This window comes from Pteropus medius, unplaced genomic scaffold, assembly GCF_902729225.1.
Source record: "Pteropus medius unplaced genomic scaffold, Ma_sr-lr_union100, whole genome shotgun sequence".
NCBI lineage: Eukaryota > Metazoa > Chordata > Mammalia > Chiroptera > Pteropodidae > Pteropus > Pteropus medius.
The window spans coordinates 4,189,817-4,213,555 of record NW_024349225.1 but is presented as its reverse complement, the minus strand read 5'-3'; the positions used below and the strand labels follow the sequence as shown (position 1 = coordinate 4,213,555).

General features: G+C 38.1%; 1 protein-coding gene and 1 pseudogene across 3 annotated transcripts in view; one reads left to right on the top strand and one right to left on the bottom strand.

The window, feature by feature from the left end:
* HMCN1 (hemicentin 1) overlaps positions 1–23,739 on the top strand; it is a 460,798-nt gene that overhangs the window by 112,117 nt on the left and 324,942 nt on the right. The window lies entirely within an intron of this gene.
* LOC120617781 (uncharacterized) lies at positions 20,420–20,538 on the bottom strand (annotated as a pseudogene).

Genomic DNA, 23,739 nt, shown 5'->3' with positions numbered 1-23,739 from the left:
GAAGAAGACACAAAAACCAAACCAAAATGAAAGAGATCTTTGAGAAGCGATAGTCAAACACTGGTGTTCGCGGGATGTGTAGCTTAAACACACCTCAACTAGGCTATTTAAAGAATGGTTGGTAGGGATTTGGTTTCAGGTGGTCTTGAGCTGGTGGTGTCCCAGCATGTGCCTACTGGAAGCAAATGAAAACACTAGGCCCCCAGGAACTCCCACAGATGTTCCATGGGTAAAATGCAGAAAGCACTATGAAATGTAACCAAGCACATGAGGAAGCCAGGATCCAAGGACAAGAACCAGCAGAAACAACCAAATGCCAACACAGACCGACAAAAATGTAAGGTTTTAGAATTGTCAGACATTATAAAACACAATCTTCTCTTTAAAGAAATCAGTGTGAAAATATTTTAAAGGAATTGAAAACGAAAATCCTAGCAGATTTGAGAAAAGTAGAATTTAGAAAAACAAAAATTAAATGAAGGGACTGACAACAAAAGATTAATATACACTGTTTATACTCTGAATAACCTGTGTTTTTGATGAGTAGATTATGTGAGATATATTTTATGCAGTTAACTATTGATTTAAATTTATTTGAAATTAACGAAAATACGACATGTTTAAATTAATATTTAAATTCTAAATTGTCAATACATAAAGACAATTTAAAGTACACTAAGCTTACATTAAATCTGTGTGTGTTTCCATGTTCTACTGAAATATGGATACAGATATTGATGATATAGGTGTATGAGCAGGTTCTCTAGTAAATTAAGCCATGGCCTAATATTGATCCCAATTACCTGAATATAACAGGAACATTGGATTTTGAGACTAAATGTTAAATGTTGTCAGTTCTCCATTTTATTTATCAACTTTAATTAAAGCGTTAAAAGAGTAAAAGTAGCTTTGGAAGAAGTGCAAAGATATGACAGTAGGGTCAATATTATAAGCATGCAAGTGGAAAGTTTCTAGGCTCTACTAGCGTGCAACTGATTCAACAGTAACACGGTCTGTGTTCCCCAGAGCATAATTTCAGATTTCAGGACTGGTAAAGCTCATAACCGAGGCTTAGTGTGTGGAAAGGATAGAACCACTGTTTTCTAACTGCGACTAAACGTAGCTGCAAATGCTGGATATGTAATATCCAGTTCTTCCCCAGAGATGCTAATTATTCTTTAAGAATGTGGTAATGAGGCAAAACATACTGTGTGCCAGCAGGCGTAATAGATCATATTTCATATCATTCATTTAAATCAGGGCATTAATTTTCATTACAAGATAGAGCCAGTGATAGAAATGGAGGCAAACTCTAGGGAAAGCAACACTTAGCAAGTACAGACAATGAGACACACAATAGTTGGCTCTTGAAATGCTGATCTCATTTACTTGCAGCCAGACTTGCTGAGAGATGGCTAACAAGAAAAACAAAAATCCCCTCTGTGCTGCAATATTAATGTTAATAACCCTTAGCAAGGAAAAAAACATAAAGTTCAACTTAAATGCCATAAGGGATAATTCTTCTGAAAGCACACGGAGCCAAGGAGAGGGGGACATAGTTTCTACTTTTGTGTTGTTATTCCTCAACATTCACTTATTGAACACCCATCATGTCAAAATATAAAGGAAGAAGTAGAGCTTGTTCAGAAAGCTTACAGTATGTGTGACCAAGAGCCAGACGTAAATCTCATAGAGAGTAAGTTGGCATCTTACAACTAATGAATATTTTCATGGTTTGATTTGCATTCTTTCTCCCTCCTCCTCCTCCTCCTCCCTCTCCTTCAGTTGTCGATTAGAAGACCCGCTGGAAAGAGAGCTTTTAGGGGTGAGGGCCAATTTGTTTGGCAGAAAGGCGCACGTACAGACGATTAGGTGAAAGTGGCTCAGTCCGTCGTCACAACCTGTGAGAAGAGAAGAAAAGCAGGAAAGTGGGTAGGTAAACCCTGAGAGTCGGCGCTCAAGGGACGACGCGGCCAAGAGTGACCGTTCTCATGCCGCATCTGCCACTTGAAGGACTGAGACTTAAAGATGTCGGTTTTAGCTCTACAAGTTGATGGACATTTGAGTACAGCTAAGTCTTTAAGAAACTAAGGTATTCTTCACATACTCTCAAAGTGAAAATAGCCAGTATGTTTTAGTGGAGAAAGCATAGGCTCTAGAATCAGAAAGGCAAGAAGACATGAATTAACCTATTTTTTCATAGAAGAGATGAAAGGAGATACAATTCGTAAAATATCTGACACATAGCAGCTTACAATCCTAAAAGAAGTAGAAAAAGATTTGTTTCTACATTATATGACAACTGTATGAATTAGTATAATCTTGAATGTTTGATTCTTAAGGAAAATTTTACATATTAACTTTGATTTCACGTGGCTAATAATACCCTTTCCAAACACTTTGGGAATGAGGAGAGTATTTGCATTGAGCTGTAAGAATTTCTATTATGTGCTTAGGTGAAAAGATAGTCTAAATGATGAAAATATTTAGCCCATTATGGAAGAAGAAAAGTAGCAGGGCAGATAAGAGAGGATTGTTGTTAAGGAATGTATGGTATGGGCAACTGTATTAGTTAGCTTTTGCTGTGTAACAAATTATCTCAAAATTTAGTAGTTTAGAACAACTTTATTTAATAAAGTTCACAGTTCTATGGGCCACCAATTTTGACTGAGCACAGGGTAGTTCTTCTGGTCTTGGCTGGCCTCACTGGTGCTTCTGAGATAAGCTGCTTAGTCAGCTCTGGCCTGGCTACTCTCGAATGACCTCAGCTGGCATGGCTGGCTCCACTTCTTGTGGTCTCCCATGATCTGTGCTTCATCCAAGAGGTGTGAGGGGTTCCAAGAGAGCGAGGGAAAGAGAGCAGATGTTCTTAAAGTCTGCTCTTGGAACTGCCATATTCTGTTGGCCAAATCATGCAGCGAGGCCAGTCCAGAATCAGGATGGGGGAAACAGACTGCCTCCTGATAGGAGGCAAAATCGGATTGCAGAGGGCACGCATGTAGATTGGGCGTTTTTTTTCAAACTGCTACAGTAAGGAAGTGAGTGTTAGTAGATTTTTGTGATGAAACAAAAGAACTTGAGAAGGAACTACAAGAGGCTGATTCCACCAAACCCAACAATTTTCTCAACGGAAATGATTAGAAAGGCCTAGAACGGTGATATGGAGCTTGATGGGAGCTCTGTTGGGGAAGAATCAGGAAGGGAGGCGCACACGGGCTGAAAATTTTTTTTTTTCAGAGAGAATATATTTTTAAGTTATTCTACGGGAAAAAGAAATTAACTTCAGAGAAAAGAAGAAATTATTTTGCTTAAACCTTTAAATTAGATGAAATGTTGAAGACAACAATTGGGTAATTGCAATATAGAGAAAATCAAGTGGACTGTTTAAATGGTAGCAGAGAAAGGGAACATGTAAAGGAAAAGAAATTCAGATTCTGTCCAGAAATGTAAATAATGACAAATTTTTTTTCCTTTAGAAATGTGGTGCTGTTGTTTTATTGGGCAGTAAGCTCCATTTTAGACTACCTAAATGCAAAATAAAGAAAAAAAAAAAAGCAAAAAAGCAAAAAAGGACTACCTAAATGCAAACAGGAATTTCCGAGAAATCTGATCTTTCGTACTTGTAAACAGGATGGGGGTGGGGGTGGGGAGAAGGAATAATGTCTTTAGCCGGACAAACTGCCTCTCGGTCAGCAGCGTGGGAATGTGCTTTGCCCTTTTTATGATTTATAGTCCTTGTGTGCCCATCACTCATATTCAGTTGTTGCCACTTTGGAGCAATCATTTAGCAGCAAGTCTCCGTTCCATTCGAGGGAATAATCACCGGGATGCAGATGCTCAGCCAGAAGCTGCATTTCCTAGATCCCTCTAACCTCAAGAAAGTCTAATGAAAATTCGTTTGTTATTTAAAGTTTGGGCGAGTTTCGAGCATATATCCCAAGCCGAAGGGAAAAAAGGCTCTCGAGTGAAAGAGAAAAATTGATGGAAGAAATAGAAAATGTGATTGATAGCTTTGGAAGACATGTGAAGAGCTGCATGTGAATTCACTGAAGGATGATATAGTTTTGGAAAAGAAGCATCGCTGACAGTGGGGAGAGTGGGAAGAATGGATGTGATGTAAACGAAGGGGAGGGCATTTGAGGGCGTGAGGACGGCGGAAGCAGGGAGTGAACCATGAAGATTTGGAATAACTACTTTTCGGCAATGGAAATGGAGCAGAGGAGTAGAGATTACTGGATTACAGAGCAGCTGGAGTTGATGTGCATAAATTTGTGATGGATATAATTAGTGTATTTATGTGATGCCCTCAGGCAATGCTTAGTGACCCCCGAAAGGAAATAGACAGTTGTGTTAATCTGAGTTTGGGAGTTAGAAGGAGGGGTGAAGTAGAAGGTAAACCTGCAAAGTATTATTTGAAAACACTGGTACAAATGTTGCTGAAATTATTATCAGTAGAAACACATTGGGATAAATTCTGAAGCTTAGGGTATTGAAGAACACATTAGGAGTTATGAATGGTTAGAATGGATCATTAGCCATCAGTTAAACCTTCAGGGATGAAGCTTTGGGAGGGTAAGTGAGGAGCTTGAACACTTATTTACAATGAGAATGGGATAAAACTTTAATTGAAGGCAACAGATCACTTCTTGGATGTCCTTTGTTTCACAATTACTAACATTTTGAGATAGAAATGGTTTACCAAATATCACCCATTTTGTAGATAAAGAATCTGAGCTTCAGAGATGCCAAAGGCAGATACCCAAGGTCAGATAGCTCTCAGTGATTTTTTTTTTGTTGTTCTCGGCCAAATATGCTCTTCCCAGAGCAGTTTTGGAGTAGATGAAAGAAAGATACTTGACAGAGACTTGATGGAAAGCTCAAGAAAGGGAACGAGTGAGCTTCTTCAATTAAACAAATAATACAAATGCCTCAAGCTGTCCTGGGGAAGTATTTGGAAAGCATTTTTCTATCTGTCACATTGTAGAAGTTCCAGAGAGCTAGTCACATCTATAGGTGCTGGCTCCTGTGGTCTGGGAGGGGCATGCTTTGCAGGGAATCTGGAGGAAAGCCAGGGGAGGCATTTGTTTAGGAGTCAAGTAATCAGGTGGCAAAAAGTCACCAGAGGGAAACAAAGAGGGGATTTGATATAATGGATTGATTGTGAGCATAGCCTGGAGCATGCGAACTGGGGGAGACCTTCACAGTCCCTAGCTGAGTATATGCTTTCTGATCAGGAGGTTAGTGTTCCTGTGAGTTGTTTCTGTTTTGAAAGGGGCTTATTCACTGGGGGAGTTATTGGGAGCTTGTGTTTACTAGGCTGGGGTTCTGAGAGCTTTATTGTTGGTGAAAGGGGTCATCGGTGTTCCTCAACCCCTGTTGTACGCTGAGTAATTGACAGTGCCGCTAATAGGAGCGTGATGCATAGGGAAGTTGGTTTCTTCCTTCAGGTTTTATTGACTGTTCTCTGTGTTGAAATGTAATGCCTCAATGTCTGAGTTTGGTTTTTATGTGACTCAGTTTGTGGCTCAGAGCATATGGTTTGCAAGGTGATAAGCCACTGATATTTTCTGTTGATATTTATTATGAGGTCTAGTTTATTGTTTTCATATTAAATTCTTTGTAAACTCACTCTAGTTTTCTTCTTAGAGTTGTTGATGAACCATTAAATTATCTAATTTAATAATTGGAGAGCGGAGCTGTCTCTCTGCATTTAAATTAGATTGTTTATAGGGGACATGCACTGTCTTCTCTCTGGGTGGAATGTCAGTTGTCACTGAATTTTTCCACATTGTGAGCAGCTGAGGAACGTGCCCTTCAGGGGATGATTCACTTTTGGTATCAACAATAATTGTATAGGTTTTTCTCTCTCACTTTTTTTCTTTCTCTTCTCTTCCCTCCCTTCCCTTTTCTTCACCTCTCTTCCTTTACTCAATGAAAATAGCCACGCGGAATAAATACAAGTAAATACAGATCTCTTTTTTCAGCAATTACATTCCATGACTTTCTTTTTCTGAAATTAAAACATCTTCCCAAGGACGAAGCTCACTTCATTAAGTTTCTGCTGGGGGTTATTTGTTTTCAAAACTTGGTAAAATAAATAGGATTATTATGAGAAAGGGAAAAATATATAAGCTTTTAACATCTACAGATATTTCACTTATTCTAGGATAATAGCATAATTACATAAAAAAAAGCATAATATGAACAGCATGCATGCTAGTTGCCTGTTTGAGATGCTTGCTTTTCTTTTATCTCCTTCCTGGCAGAATACTTACTTTTCATAAAACTACCGATTTTATTTCAATAATTGCTGCTTTCATTTGGTGAACTCCACTTTGTTGTATTATTGTTTATTGTAAAGAATAGGGTCCGCATTGGGTTTGCTCATAGGCAATTAAAAATTGAGCACAGGAGAGGGCAGTCATGCTGACTGTCTTACTCTGTCCACTTCCTGTTCAAGTGTAAACGTGAAGTCAGTAGGTCAATACAGGAAAATACTTACAGTCTTATTTTACACAATTTTCAGTACTCAGGCGCTGCTGTAAGTTCCAGTGCCTTTTCCCATTCTCTATTTCTGCTCTTTTCCTTGGTTAGTTGTGTGATAGATGAGGACACAGGCATGTGGGGATGAAGAGAAGAGTAGATGTAGGTTTCTTGCCTCCCTCTGCCCCTGTTCAAAGGCCTCAGTACAGAGCACTTCATCTTCTGACATCTCCGTGAGGCATTCGCTGGCTGCATTCGATAAATCACTCTCCATAACCTTACAGTTGGGTTACAAAAGATTCTGCAATTTCAGATGTTTGACACATTAAAGTAGGATTATCGGGATCCCAGTTTACACAATTCTGGTGCACCATGCTATTTCTTCGCGTCTTATTCATTTAGATGCAGACCGTTCTACCACCCACTAATTGATTGTGATGCAGTCTTGGTGAATTCTCTTGCTTTTACCTGTTTGAGGCCTATCTGTCAAGCCCTTAACCACTCTTCTAGCGCTGGGTATCCTGGGTCTGCAGTAGGCTTTTCTTTGACTGGGCAGCATGAGGATGGAGAAGAGTAGAACTTGAGAGGGACTTTGGCTGGCTATGGTGATTGGTGGGCTAATGTCTGTTTGCCTAAAGGTTATTGAGAACACATGGACTCAGGTTTCCTCCACCTACTTGGGACACTTTCTTATTCCTATGGATTTCAGACTTTTCTCCATATTAAAGGTGAACCTCCCCAAACCTTCACTGCTTTCAAACGTAATTGGCCCCAGGTGTTCACTTGCTCTGATTTGTACCAGCAGCTCTTACTCCTTTCGGTTTGTGAGGGGCCACTCTAGGTCCTGGCCACAGCCTATTGGTTCACGGAGGTGGGGAGACTTCCATCGGGACCCTCTGTGAGTTTCTCTCGGAAGCATCTCCCATTCCCTCAGAAAACTGTTTTATTTTCCCTTTTGTTTTTCTCTTGCCAAATCCCTCATTATGGTTGGACATTTAGTAGGTTTAGTAGGTTGGTTTTGATAGTTCTGTTTTCTCATCCCAGCTTTCTTACTAGGCAGGAAAAAATGAGCTGGACACTCAGTTAAAATTTCTGAACCTGTGACACACTGTGATGGTGGGGAGGCCTTATTTATATGGGTGTGTGTGTGTGGGGGGCGTGTTCCAAATCTTTTTCTTGGGCTGTCCACTAATCCCTTCAGCTGCATCTTTTATTTATTTTAGATTAAAAAATTAATCATAGTATTATACTTAGTAAATGTACAGATCTTAAATGTATGGTTTGATGAGTTTGACAGGTGCGTGTACCATGTTACCCATAGTGAAGTCAAGATGGAGAACATTTCCATGTCCTCTGCCATTACCCCCACTGTATAGGTGACCATTTTTCTAATTACTGTCATCATGGATTAGTTTTGCAAATAAATAGAACCATAGAGTTTGTACTCATTTGTGTTTGACTTCTTTCACTCAATTTAATGTTTTGCATATATATCAGTTCCTTTCATTATTAATTAATATTCAATTATATATGAATATACCACAATTTGTTTATCCATTCTTTTGATGGACTTTTGAGTTGCTTCTGGTTTTGGCCATTATGATTATTCTTGTACAAGTTCTTTTCTGGACATATATTTTCATATCTCTTGAATAAATATATGAAAATACAATTACTGGGTCATAGAATTGGTATATTTTGTTCAGGATGCTTTTAAAAAAAAATAACTGGGGATATTAGTGGAAAACATGGGAATGTCCATTCACCTCTCTTCCTTACTGCTCTGGTGTATGCAGGATGTAGTTTGGGGTGACTGAGCCACTTTCTAGAATCTTCACTGTTTCTTTCCTCTGGACACATTTCTTTAAAAAGTGGCATTAAGATCATGCCTTTTCATCTGATTGCTATGATATATTTCTTGGTGAGTTTTTTTTTTTTTTTTTTTCATTTGTTAGGTTTGTGGGAAGGAAAATTGTATGATCTGGCTTCCAAATGCTAATTTTCCTTGGAAGTGCAATTTATAGCAGAGAAAATTTCAAAATTACTCAACTAATTTAGAATCCATCTCCCTTTTCATATTTTACATATATTTATGAAAGCAGATAATAAATTTTAAAACAAAAACTGGCTTTATTCTGCCATCTTGCCTCTGAAGTCCAATAATTCAATGTTTTGAAGGCCAAATTGGGACAATTTTTTTTTCTGCAGCATGACAAATATAATACTATTCTGTTTGTGGCTGATAGCAGACTCTTTGTCTTTCAGAATAAAACACTTCATTAACATGAACAAATCCTAGGATAATTCTGAGAAAGATTCACCTTCTCTAGTGGGATGTTTCGAACACATAGGGATCATTCTCCTCACTTGCAGCATTTTAAGCGATTCTGTTGTGAACATACCTGACTTTAAAACAGCACCGCCTACTGGGCAGAGGTCTGTTATCTAAATTGGGTGACCTGGTGCCTAATCCTGTCTCCACTTCAGCTATCTTTTTTCTGTGATTGAAATCCTCGATCAGTAAAATGCTGCACGTGTATTTCAGAGAATTCCATGCAGATTAACACAAAGCGATCTGGAAAACATTTTGAGATATTTGAGAAAAGAATGCATTGTGATTTTATAACATTACGATGATGTTGTTATTTATCTGGCTCCAAGGAGGCCTCTTTTAGTTTCCAAATTGAAGGCCCAGAAATCTTTTTTTTTTTTTTTTTTTTTTTTTAACATGCGGTTTTCCATGGAAATGCAGAAAACAGAGTTTGGAACTCGCATTTATGCATCACATATTCTTGCATGTTCTCTCTGCCATGCCCGTTACTTTGTATGTAGCTCAATCCCCCCACGCCCCCCATTAGCATTGATTACCCATTTCTTCTGCCATTTATTTCTTCGTAGGGGGATCACTATTTGGCCGCTAAAAAACAAACCTAATTTCATTTAGAATAAAAATGCACATAGGCAAGAGGAGGCTGGGCTTTGTATTAAAGATGGCGTCTTGGCTCCCTCTGCCTCGTCTGGGGTTCTCTTGCATCTTGGCTTCCTTGGACTTCCTTGGAAATCTGTTCTAGGGCTCAGTTTGGTTCCAGCAGTCGCAATGTATCATTGTGTAAACTTTTGCTAGCTGTAAATACCCTCTTAAAAATGTATTTAACCGCAGATTTCAATCTGCAGATTATTAATGTTAAAACTATTTGAAGAAGGACACAGTTCCAGATACCAAGCCAACATGAAGCTTTTACATAAATCGAATATGGCAGAACCAAATTAAAACTATTGAATTTTTCCCAGTCTCTAGTTTAGGGCTGTAATGATGGTCTAATTTCCTATTTGTGGTTAACATCATCATATTCTATACTGTGTGTCACCCCAGTGCTGCATTTGCCAACATCGCATGGGGAGCCTGTTTCCCTCCAGGCTTGTTTGTTCAAAGTTAATTGTGGGATGAAGGGACATGCTTTTTTGACTTGCCTCTGGCAGTGTGCGATGACTTTGTTTTTCGATGTCTTCTCTTCCTCTTCATCTATTTTAATGTAATTTCACAACTTAAAATATGTTCCTTTGTATTTGAGTCTATGAAGAGAATGCGTGCATGTGTGTATGGTAGATTAGGAGAGAGAAGAGGGCATGGAGAATCATGTGTACATTTTCTGGATGAAAAATTGGCCTAAAAGACACATAGAAATACCATCGGGGTACCCCTCGATCCGATATGAGGGGAATAGGTTAAGACTGGGCCTGCAGGTGGCAGAGAATGCCTCTCTCAGAAGCTGCTTTAAACTCCAGCTTGTCTTGGTCTCTTCCTGTGGGCAGGGGGAGTGGGAATTGGCAGTCCCGTGCCGCATGGAATTGAAGTCTGAAGAGATTGGCAGAAGCACACCCATGCCCAGGAATGCCACTTGACCGAAGTGTATGGTGTACTAACGTCGCAGAATCAATTGTGTTTTCTGAGAGCTCACAGGAAATTGTGTTGGAGAGGGAGGGCCAATGTGGAAACAAAGAAGACAGAAAACCATAAAAATTCTGAACATTTCCATTGCTGTTTTTCAGTTCTCAGCAAGTCCTTACTTTCTCTGTGACTAAAATCCTCAACTAGCAAAATGCTAGAATATATTTTATCTGTGTAACTCAGAGTAGAAGGATCAATACAGAAGAGAGAAGGAAGGAAACTAACATGCATTGTGCTTACATGCATTTTCTCTTTTAATCCTATGAGGTAGTATTTGTTAGTTTGTTAATACAGTATTGCAGATAATGTAAAACTCTAAGAGGTCAGGTAAGTTATCGAAGGCCAAATAGCAGGTAAGTGGTAGCTAGAATTCAGACCCAAGTGTTTGGATTTAGAGTGTGCATTTGGATTAATATATACTCACTCACCCCCAGATACTGGCATCCAAAGCAGAAAGTCTAGCTGTGTTAACCGTCACCTTAGCTTACTCTCTTTTACAGGCCAAATCCAGTGAATTAAATTAATTTTAGGCTAACAGTTTAGTGAGTTAGAAATATATGATATTGTCTTCTATTTTGATTTTTTTTTTGAAAGACGTCAAGGATTATTGCAGATTTGACATTTCTCTAATGTCAACACAACAGGAAGAGGACATAGCTTCATCTCTGCATTTATTAAAGTGCCATTATAATACTTAATGCATCTGTACACACATCTGTAAGGCATGGTGTCCAGCCTTTCCCGCCCTTCACTCTTTCTCAAACAAAACAAAACAAAACAAAACACTAACACAGGAGAGAGTGAAAATTAATATTTTATTAGAATATATCATATTTTCTTTTCATTTTTGTGGAACGTATAAAACACGTGGAATTTGAAATAGAAAAGATTTACTGTTGATGGATAAATACACAGATCAGCTTTTAAATAACAGACGGTTTAACCTATGCTAGAGGTTCGGTTAGAGTTTTGCCATGTTGTTTAAATTAGCCCTATAACCTAGAGAGGCTTTTGCAGGAAACCATTGTAATTTTCATCCCTTACACTGGTATTTTCATGAGCTGAAGTTAGGTGTCCCAGGGGATGATGGAATATCACTAAAACATTTCCTGAGCTCTCTCGAGCTATACGTCGGCATGCCCAAGTCTCCTCTCAGAAGAACAGAGCTTTTGTTTCATTTCGTGAGGAAATAATGTTGCCCTCGAATGTAATTTTTTAAATGGAGATTTAAAAAAATTACATTCAGAAAAAAAAATAGTTCAAGTAATTTATTCAGTAAAAACGTGCCATACTTACTTAGTTTGAAAAAAAATCATAGGGATTCGATTGTTTTTATTTGCCTTTTAATATCTCTGTCATAAAGCAACAAATTCAAATTATTTGGTTAACCCAAGAGTTTCTGATGAATTATGAAATAAAGCTTCATAGGCATTTTGAGATAGAGAAATAAAAACACTTTAACTACATTTATTTTTATTAGAGATTCCCAAAGATTTGTAAGTTATGTTTATAAAATTAAAATTCACATATGGTATCTGCCACAACCTTTTTACACTGATATCCATAAAGTAATAAAACAGTGGTACCTTATTGGATATTAATGCAACGTGAGACACATTTATGTTTGTAGCTTTGGCAGCTGGATGAATGGGTTTTCTGTTAGTTAAGAGAAGAAACAAGGGCATGTGAGAAAATAGTGAGTTGTTTGGGTCTTTTTAAGTTTGAGGTGGCTTGTGGGGCACTCACTTAGTATCACAGAGATGCTGGCAAATATCTCTGGGGAGGTTTAGCAGAACCTGGTCTCCAAACATCGGTATAACTCAGGTAACATTTTGAAATCACCATATTCTCATTAGGATGTAAGAAAGAATGCTTGATTATGTTAATTACAAAGCGTGTCATATGCATTGATTACTTTGTGATTTTGTGCATCAGAAATATCATTGTAAATTTTATTTAAATTATGCCACAGATTAGGGCAACAATCTGAAGAATGACGTATGCCATGGCTATTTACCACATTTCTGAGTGGAGACCACTTCTGCGATTGTGGCCTTGTGATTATTCTCGATGTATCTTGTGATGATCTTTCAATAATTTCAGTGACTCTGCTCTGGCTACTGTCAGAGGCAATTTTATTTGCTCTCACTCAGTTCCTTTGCCTGAGGGCTCAGGCAAAGATCCTCTGTTCCAGGGTCAGAGATAATGTGAGTTAACCACTAACCCCTGCAGTCCTTAACTCTGTCCCCATACCCGACCTCTGTGGAATCTGCCTGAGTCTTTCTGTTGGAAAGATCCTGAGTACTTGAATATTTATTTGTCATATCTTTCCTTGCTAGAAAAATCTGTCATGGTTTTGTTGCTCCAAGACAGTGTTCTTCAAGCAGTTTTAACTGGCGCTTGCAAACAGTTTCTCCTATCATTCATGAAATGTATGCGTGCGCGCTACCATACCACCACACACACACACACACACACACACACACACGCCCCAGATAGTCTCCCGATCAAAACAAAAACAGTAAGAACAAATCTTGCTGCTGCAGCCTAAAACCTTCTTCAAGCTGCTACTTTGCTATCATGCTTAATACTCATTTTCAGATTTGTTGAAAGCACATTTTAAAGCTACCTGAAATGTCCACTTTCTATTCACCTCTTCCTATATTCCTCGTAATAAAGCTACTGTTCTCCAAAAGCGGTCGCCAACAACATGCTTGTTGCCAGAGCAAACAGTGATTTGGTCAGTGTCCTCCTCCTTCCCTTTTCTGTAGACTGTGATGCTACTGGCCACTCGGTCCTTTGTAAAGCGCTGTCTTTGTGTTTGGTTTGCCTACCATGGCTTCGACCTGACTTGTGCAAGAAGCCAAGCTTCGTGAAATGATAGACTTGGTGGGAACGTGGGCTCCTCACTTATCCGCTGGGCCTCCGGGTCAGGAGGCTCTGAAGGAGGAGTGGAGAGGAGGAAGGGCATTTGATGTCCCACGACACTGGCGTTTGAGGTGGGACAGTTCTTCCTTGTGGAGGAACCTCCCGTGCATTGCAGGAGTTTGGTGTTCCTGACCTCCAGGCACTAATTGTTGGTTGCATTTCTGCCCCTCACCCATCGTGACAACCAAAAAATGCCCCACACATTCTCAGATGTCCTCTACAGAAGTGATACTGCTCTGTGTCGAGGGGAAGTTGTGGTTAACTTTCCCTCTGAGAGTCCTTAGCATTGCCTGTAAGTCTTTTCTCATTTATTTCTTTTGAGAGACTAGCATGATAAGTAAGGTCCAGCATCATTTATTTATTTCTATTACCCCTGTCACAAAATGTGCACCTCCCATATTATCCTATTCATACTTTTCCAAATATTTGTTTCCCTTCACTTCCAAACCTCTATCTTGATTGATGTGGAAATGTCGTACTTGAGAACTCCTACTCATCTTTGGCTTTCACGAGGACCTAAACTCCTTGACCCATAGACAGAGGAACCGTCTCCTGGAGGCTGCCTTACCACCTGCAGAGCGTTTATCATAGTGAAGTCACAGCCCATTTTCACGTCTGTCTCTTTCAGTAGCTCAAGGAAGAGACTCTGTTGCGTTCATGTCTGTTAGAGTGTCTGGCACATACTGACCTCCATAAATATTTGCTGTTACGCAAACCGATGGCCGCCAGAAGGGAGGGGTGGGGGAAATGGGTGAAAAAAGAGGAGAGGAAGAGGTAGGAAAAAAAAGTTTTGTTGTTATGTGACTAAAACAAAAAGTAAGGGAAGTACGGTAAGATTCATAAAAATTTTTTAGCGGAAAAGAAGAAGGAGCTATGTTGAGTGGTTGTGAACACGGTAGAGAGAGGTGGTTACGTTAAAAACTTGAAGCGTGGAGGGAACTTTCATCGCTCTGTCCTGACAGAGAGAAGGAGTCAACAAAGAATTAGTGAGACTCTGAAGCAGCACACACGCCCATCTGAGCCTGAGAAGAATAACTTTGCAGTTAGCGTAATTTGTGATTCAAGGAATTTTCAGAAACCCCAGAGAAAGATTGAAAAAAAAAAGGTAAAATCTCCCAGAAACGTGAGAGATTGTGATTGTTCAGAAAGATTTTTAAAAGGTTAGAACTGGAAAAGGAGGAAGAGTTGTGGTGCCTCAAAACAAAAGTAAGTTTTTAAAAAGCAGTGAGCTGTGCGCCTCTTTAATGCAGAGATTTAAATGGATTTTGAGAATTTCATTTTTCATAGTCTCTGAGCCTCTTTATCATCGAGAATATTTTAAAAATAAACCCTTGTTTTAAAACTCAGCTTTTTCTAGTTACCAGATTATATTATCAAAATTTTATTCCACTTACTCTTATAAGCATGTCTTCAGTTCTTCATCCATTTATTTACTTTAATAGTTGGCACAGCCGGTTTGTATAGAAGCTTTTTTTCTCTTAGCCTATAGGAAAATGTTAGATGTGATTCAGTGGGCATAAGCACATCTGCTGATATTTCTCTGGCTTTAAATCATCACTTTATTGGTGCTATTTAAGCTTTTATGTGGTTCAAGAGACAGGATACCGATTTGCTTTCCTAGTGAGGTTCTAATATTGTCCATAAAAATGGTTCTGTAGCTAATAAACCAAATCATTGGCCAAGAGTCTTTTGTAGTTTTCTCATTCTGCAGTCAAGAGGCTAGAAAAGAGATCTTTGCCATGCGGCATCACAGTTAACCATTTAAAGAAACCTCTTGTTTGGAGATGAAGATTTAGTTAATGCTTAAAACCAGATGAATTCCTTTTTTTCTTAATGCTTTTTTTTTTTTTTAACTGATTTTATTTAGTAATTTTTGAACCATTGACTGCCTAAAAGTATATTTATATCTTTGTAGAAGAAAAAAAACAGGAGCACTCAGGATTAAATAGCTATGACTGGTTCATATATTCAAATTAATGAATTTTTAACACATCATAAATGGGCAGGACACTCCTAAATAGCTTAAGCAAACCTGTGTAAATCCAGAGGTGAATTTGTTGTTTTTTGCTCTAGGGTATACTCCACCCACGTATAGGCCAAGATGAGATTGAAAGGTATATGGATTGACTAATTGAATAAGAATTTATAAAATGAAAAAAAAAAAAAAAGAATTTATAAAATGCTTACTATGTTCCAGGCAGTGAGGGTATAGAGATGAGTAAATAGAGATGAAAGAATAGCCATAATAAAAACTCAAAAGCCATGCAACAGAAGTGTAGAAATCATTTTAGAAGGATAACTCTGAAGCACGGGTATGGTCTTAAGATTGGTTAGCTCTCTTGGTAAGGGGCTGTCACCATGCTAATGAGAGCAGTTATTTGTACCTGCATGGACCACATAGCATTCATCCATTCTATAGCCACAGACTGTATTCCCAGCCACAGTCTTCTGGTAAGCGAGATACAGAGATAAAATTTCAGTGGACTGACATAAATCATTCTTGACCATAAGGAAAACCATTCAGTGTCTTACTAGTTTTTGTTGGTGGCTTAGTACTATGATCTTTTTGTGTAGAAAATAATTTCCTCAGCATGTGTAAGAGAGAAGCTATTTGAATTAATGATATATTTGGTATTTAAATGTCTTGGTTCCTAAAGGACACAGTGTCAGAATATAAACTTGACCCATCCAGGTCCAGCATCTTCCTTGTGCTTTTGTTTTAATTTTATGGAGTAAGGAATGGTATTTATGATTTTTTATGAATAAATCTCTGAAAGGGATTGTTACCTGCTAAGACATATTCATGACTGAGAATGGTTTTCACCGAGAATTTTCCAGTTAGCCCATAGTTATGCCATAATCCTCCCTATGACTACACTTCATATTTATATCTCATGGTTCAGGGTCAGTGATATCACCTACTAATTACTAATCACTGGTAGGTTCATGATCACACCCAACACTACAGCAAACTATACCGTAATTATTAAAATGAAGGGATTTAAAAAATGGGTGATCAATATATTATTTTATAACAATTTTATAATTGTTATTAATACATTCTTTATAACAAAGTTTTCAGTTTCTAGGTTTTTAATCGTATTTGCAAAGTCCCCTTCAGCATGTAAGGTTACATAGTTTTAGGTTCTGGGGATTAGGATATGGACATCTCGATGGGGCAGGGGGTCCACTATTTTATCTATTACAGGTACCAAAAAGAAAAGTGTCTTAATCATTAAGAATTAGACCGTTATATCTTAACTAAACTGAATATTTTAACTAACATTTTAAATGCTGATTAATGTCAAAAGAAGATTGATATCAAATATTAAAATTTTAAAAACGGGATGGGGACGCATTTTAAGAATCACACAGGTTTTAGAGGATTGTTTTTCAGATAATATGTGTCTCTAAGAAGATGCTTATGTATTCCACCTGAGGTTAAAATTTGCGTTCCCTTTCCCTCCCTTCGGCTGAGAACCACTGTGTGCGATGAGAGACACTACTGATTGGAATGTCTTGTGTGGATGCGCCATATGCAGACCTGAAAAATGTTCAGTACCAGTGAGTTAAATTTTTGGTAAGAACTATCAGAAGGTTGAGCCATTAACTGTATTTGGCTAATACCCAATGCATTCCAAATGCTAGTAATTTCTGACTTTAATGGCATTAGTTTCCCACCGTCATGGCTGTTATTTGATTTTTGTAAAACCCCTTGATAAGTAGACAGTTCCGAGAAGTGTTATCATTCGCCTCAATTATCCAGGGTTTGTCTTTATTTGATAGATTCTCTTGCCATTTCTGTTTTCTTCCTCTAAAAAGAGCAAACTTTTTAAAAACCTTGTTGAAATTAGCAGGGGCATTTAACATGTCTGTAGTGCAGCCACATTTTCAGGCTCACATTATGTGTTTAGCTATGTCTTATTGAATGTATGCAGAACATTAATTTTTTTTAAAAAGTGTTGTAATAATATTGCCTAAACATGACCTTCATAAGGAAAATGAAAGTGTGCCACTATATTTCGAGTAGGAATTCTTAGATTAGAACCTTCACTTTTGGAATATTAATATCAGTTAGATTGTTTCCAGTCCCCATTAGGATCCACTGTCTATTTTCTGAAAGCAGCTAGAAGTCCTGGCTTTCAGTTGAAGGAACAACGTGTGCGTTTCATTTGAAGGAACAATGTGTGTATTAGGAAGAAATAAGTCTACCTTAATGTGCGTACGCCACATTGGACTCTATCTACCAAAGGGTGGCACAACTGAGTATTAAATAGCAGTAGGGTTTTAAAGGTAGGAGTGGTCGTAGTTGAGCTTGTGAAACTTCTTTCCCATACTACTTGGCCACTAGCTGACAGAAACTATAGTGCCTTTGACTGACTTACAAATTTTTGTTGCCAACGCAAATATTTCAGTTTCCTTGCTGTCCAAGAAATGTACATTTTTATCTTGTTACTTCATATAGTCACTGAATCCTAAAAAAATAGTCATTTCAACATCTTTTCCCAAGAGAAACCTTTTTTCCCAAGGAGCTGTGTCTTAACTTGGTTGTGTTACAAATCATCAGTTTCTGACTGTTGAAATGACCTTGTAGTTACATACTAAATTTGATGCCCTCGTGCCAAAGACGCGGCTCAAGAAATCATGCAAGCACCTGGGTGCCAAATTCTACTTTGTAGTTCCTTTTGTAGGAATGTCTTCAGTGTGGAGATGTCTTTTCATTGCTTAAGGTTCTCAGAAAAAGATGCGATCTCTGTTGACATTGATAGGTCATGAAGAGGAGCATGTTCAGCGTATGAAAAATAAGAATTTTCTCACCTCTTTAATCCTAGAAAACAGCTACTTAAAGAGCCAAGGTCTTAAAGTTTCCCTTTTAAATTGCAACACTGATTTCTTCCTCTTTCAGGTTTTAAAAGACACACTGAATAGCTTCAGTGAGGGTCAAGGATTGTGTGTCTTGTTTTCTGTTGCATCTCAAGGCCTAGCACAGAATAGGCACTCACTAAATATCTGTTGATTCCCTAAATGAATATTATAGTGGTACTTGCTATAGTTATGTCACCTTATTTTTAACTACATGTTGGAAATCATTCAGTTGTCTGTTTAGTCTTTAACAGCACAACCTTCAATTTCCTCCTCTGTAAGTATATATTACATTATATTATGTTATAAACAGGTTGTTTTAAAAATTAGTGATAAGCACCTAATACACATTAAATACTTACTCAGTGGTAGGAAATTTTATTATAAATGGAATGCTTACAACTTTAATTACTTCATGTTTATATTGTTTTGTAAATAAATTAGATCTTTCAGTAAAATTTTTCATGCATCAAAGTATTTGAATTAACCACATTCGATTTATGAGTTGTTTTACTATTTATGAATTGTTTTATGGTAAAGAGAAAACAAGTACCTACTATTGAAAATATATTAGGCCATCTATGAGACACAAATATCTGGTAACATCTCTTCTGTTTTATTTTTGTGGAGAATAAAGTTTTTTTTTTTTAATATAGATTTATATGGCAGCTGAGAAAATAAACTACATTGCACAAAGCAAAAGATGAGCTGCTTTGGACACATTTAAAAATAAAACAAAACAACGGCTGCATCAAAACAAATAAGCACAGTAGCATATGGCACATGATTTAATACCAGGTGCCCAGAAGACACTGTTTGTATTCAGTTGAATTGAGTAGAACAACTCCTACCCAAATGAAAGTTATATACTGCTACTATGAACGTCTTGCCTGGTTAGAGTTTGGTCAAAACAGTCATTATCCCCTTATCCATGGGAGACATGTTCCAAGACCCCCAGTGGTTGCCTGAACCCTACAAATACTATGATTTTTCCTATACATACCAATAATAAAGTTTAATTTATAAATAAGGCAATTTCGCAGATAAAAGATTAATTCTTATCATCTTGGCCACCTCAGCATACAGTTTTTTTTTTTTCTTTCATTATTAAGTCGAGAACTTTTAACTTTTCACTGAAAGGAAGCACTTTATGGCTTCTCTTTGGCATGTTCGAGTTGCCAGCATCACTATTCTTGCGCTTTGGGGCCATTATTAAGTAAAATAAGGGTGATTTGAACACAAGCACTGTGATATCGAGAGTGTGGATGGGTAGGTGGGCGAGCAGGTAGCAGATACAACGTGGAAATGCTGGATGATTCACGTCCCCAGTGAGGGACAGAGCAGGGTGGTGTGAGAGTTCATTATGCTACTCAGAATGGCACACGATTTAAAACCTATGAATTGTCTTTTGGGGGAAATTTTTATTTAACGTTGTAGCTTGGTGGTTAACCACGGGTAACTGAAACAATGGAAAGCACAACCGTGGATGGGGTACCGCCGTCGTTCAGAAGGCTTCAAGTTAGTGATGAGCGCTGAAACGGAAAAAAGCCAGCTGGTTAAGATATTACCTGTTGTGTGCTAAGAAAAATAAATATCCTGAAAAAATAATGGCCCAAATGAATGGATATCTTCTTCCATTTCTCAAGATCTCCAACAACTGCAGGTGATTCTGATGGTCGAGTGCTCTGAGTTTCTAGTTTGGTCATTTACTTTTTTTATTTAACAAATATTGCTTCCACCATGTGCTAGGCATTCATTTGGCACTGGGATGGTTGAAAAGCAAAAACAGATGTGGAATGACAAATTGATTAAATAGTCCAACAGTTGAAAATGTAAAAATGCAACCTCGAGAGTATGACGTAGTTGGGGGATTCCGGCAAGGCTTCCCCACAGTAGTGATGGCAAAAAATAAATGCCAAGGAGGAATAGGAGTTAGCCAGAGAAAGGGCAGAGGGAAGAACACTTGAGGGTAAAGACACAAAGGGAAAGTCCCGTGGAATAAGAGTGCAGGGTGAGTAAGAGAAACTAAAGGTATGGAGAAAATTAGGGATGGCTGGAGGAATAGGTAGAAGCCATACCATGTAGAAGTGTTTTAGTCCATGTTTAGGAATTTTAACTTCATCCTGAGAGCAGTAGGAAAGTTTTTTTTTAACCTATTTTTTATTTTTTTATTATTATTGTTATTGTTATTTTTAAAGCCTATGGCACCTAGTATTCCTAGGTGGTCTCCCATCCAAATACTAACCAGGCTCGACCCTGCTTAGCTTTCGAGATCAGACAAGATTGGGCGTGTTCAGGGTGGCATGGCCGTAGACGGAAAAGTTTAATTGGTAGGTAATGTGATCAAGTTTATGTCTCAGAAAAATCACTTTGGTTCTCTGTGGGGAATGGATTAGAGAGGAGTTTATAGCAAATGATGGACAAAATGTTAGGCACTTTATCCATAGTCCAGGTCCCCTAAGAGATAAAAATGGTAGAGCTGGGACTAAGGTCATGGTTGGGGAGATAGGGAAAAGTGGAAATGTTCGAGAACAATTTAATGGGCAAAATGGTTTGGGTTTAGTGATGTTCAGGTAATGGTAATGGAGGAGTGAGGCTGAGGGATGAATAATGATAACGATAATGAATAATGATAAACTTCTAAGGTTTTTATTGTGCAGGTGGATGGAAGGCAGTGGAAGAGAACCAGATTGGAGGGTAGATATAAAACCATAAGTTGTTCTTTTAATATATTGAGCTGTAGTAACTTAGAGACATGTTAGTAAAAATGTAGACTAAAGATGTTCATTTGCGAGGCACCATTGCATGGATTTTAACTGAAGTTATTGGCATGGATGCGATCAGCCAGAGAGTGTGTAGATAAGATGGCTCAGGAATGGGCCTTTAGGAATTGCAGAATCTTTACTGGCCAGGTAAGGAAGAATGAACATGAAACTGAGAGACCCAGAATCAGTGATAAAAGAGGAGGGAGAAAAGCAGGACACTGTTATGTCAGGGTAACCAAGGAAAGAAAGTGTTTCAGGAGAGAGGCAGTAGTGCCAAATGCTATTGAGAGATCTTGCAAGATGTAGGCTGAAAAGCGCTTATTTGATTGAGTGTGATGAAGGTCACTCGTGACTTCACCTGGAGCTGTTTTGGCGAAGTGTTGGAGGACGAAGCCAGATTTGACTGAAGTTGAGACTTCAGAAGGAGATGGGGAGACGGTGAGCACAGACAAATATTTTGACAAATTTGTCCATAGAGGGGAAGAGAAAGATAGGATGGCAGTGGAGGAGAATAAGGAGAACAGGGAGGTGGTTCTTTTGTTTTTGTTTAAATTGGAGAAATTTGAAAGGTTCGAAAGTTGATAGATGGTCACGGGGATGGGAGCCCGGCATAGGGAATGCAGTCAGCAGTAGTGTAATGGCTGTGTGAGGAGCCAGAGGGAAGATAGAGTAATCAGGGGGATTGTTTCATAAATTATATAAATGTCTAACCAATATACTTGCAATTAATAATAACATAAAATAAAATGCTTGAAAAAAAGCTGATAGGTAAAAGGGAGGGCTTAGATATATACAGCAGAGAGATCGAATAATCCTGAAAGTACAGCTCTGGCTGCATGTTTAGAATTAGATTTTTCTTTTTGGGTCCTAGAATCTGATTGCTGATTCGTACCAGCCTGTAAGAAGAGGACTGTCAGAATTTTCTGTGAATTTCTCGCCCCACTCAAAGTTACCTTTACACAAGAAAGATGGTCCTCTTTATTAAATGCCACCGCTAAGCCTGGCAGAAAAAAGAGAAAGAAATGACTTTGGGGAGTAAAAATGGTGAGATAAGAAAGAAAAGGAAAAATAAATTCCTCTAAACTTATTTTAACCTTTATAAGCACCTTCAAACATATATATTTGTTGACATTTTTATAACTATAAAGTAGTCTCGTTACAAACACCATAGTAACTTAAGTCTATAGAAGCAAAGATGAATATTTATCTGTGGAATTCAGGCAACATCGGGTCATTTAAACTGAAAGAGCCATTAATTTTTTTCAATAGCCATTTTTTTCCAGTCAATTTACCTTCCAAAAGAATTTGTTGTAGGGGGGAAGAAAGAAGTTGAGAAAGCAAATCTCTTAATAGTGCATGTTCTCCCAACATTTAAAGAATAAGACAGAAAAAGGATGAGGCGAATAAGGTCCTTTCGAATAGTTGGTACCTGCTTGGAAAGAGGGAAGAAGAATTAAGTTCAATTCTAGTTGTTCTACTATTTCCTTAAACTTCAGATACCGCTTTTTATGCCATTTTCCCCAATTATGTTAAAACCTTCTTATCCTTCCCTAAAATACCCACTAACTAGTCGTATACAAATAGAGTTAGTTCTCCCGTTAGTTTTGTTATCTATAAAACAAAGAGACTAGAGGAGATGACACCTAAGCTTCCTTCCTCATCAGAGATGCAAGGACTCGGCGAACTTGGGTCTGCCTCTCGGCCATCCCTTCATTGTCCTCACGATGAGGCTTCTTGGGTCCTTTAGTTACCTGTTAACAAAAATGAGTTGTCTTTATTTCTGAAATGTCCCTCTTATGGCCCCAGACGTGTGAATTGATAGAGGAAAGAGATCATTTTTGTCCATCTCTCCCCACTCCTCCTAATTCAGTTCGGTCACAAAGAGTTTGTAAGTCAGTGTGTTTTTTATGCTTATTTGAAAATTAAGAGATGTGGCTAAAGACTGCACACCGTCTATGCTTTTAAAGTAAATTCTTAGTGATCAAAGTATGGTTGTGTTAATTCCAGAGTAACACTAATAATTATAAATACAGTATTACAAAAATAACTTTAACAAACCCTTCTTTGGTATAACGTCCGCTTACTGAGACATTGACTGCTTTGCATGTTACAACTGCAGTCAGTGTGATCATGATTTTGTATTTACTGAGTCGTTGTGTTTGACAGTCTTCTGGAATACTTATTACCTAAATTCAAATATCTAGATCTTTCTTATAAATATCTCGAGTGCTTCACTGACTAATTAAAGAAAAAGAAAGCCCGATATACCTCATACTCATAGTAGAGCTTCACCTCTTGTGGGATCTCAGGAGTAACCACGGAACCCACATCCCAAAGACCTTGTGAAATTTTGTTACATTTGTGGGTTGTTAAGAACACTTTTATGACTTTCAACTCAAAACTTTCATGTGCTTGAAGATAGGTTCCTTTAGCACCAAACAGATCTCCCACCCCCACTTCCACTTATGACATCATTATTCAGCCGTTATTATCACCTTTCTGACGTTTCTTAAATGTGTCCTTATCTTGACCTGATTCTGCAGAAATTCTTATTTATGTCTTTAGTTGTTTCCTGTCCTGACTGTATCAGTTTCTCTTTTAGAGTCTTCCTAACTCCTTCCTCTCTAAACTTCAGAGGGGTCTAGAATGTTATGGCGAAACTACAGATTCCTGCTCTTGGAAAGATTGTGCATTCTGTTGAAGTAATGTCTACTAGCCTGGAGTTTTTTTGTTTGTTTGTTTGTTTGTTTG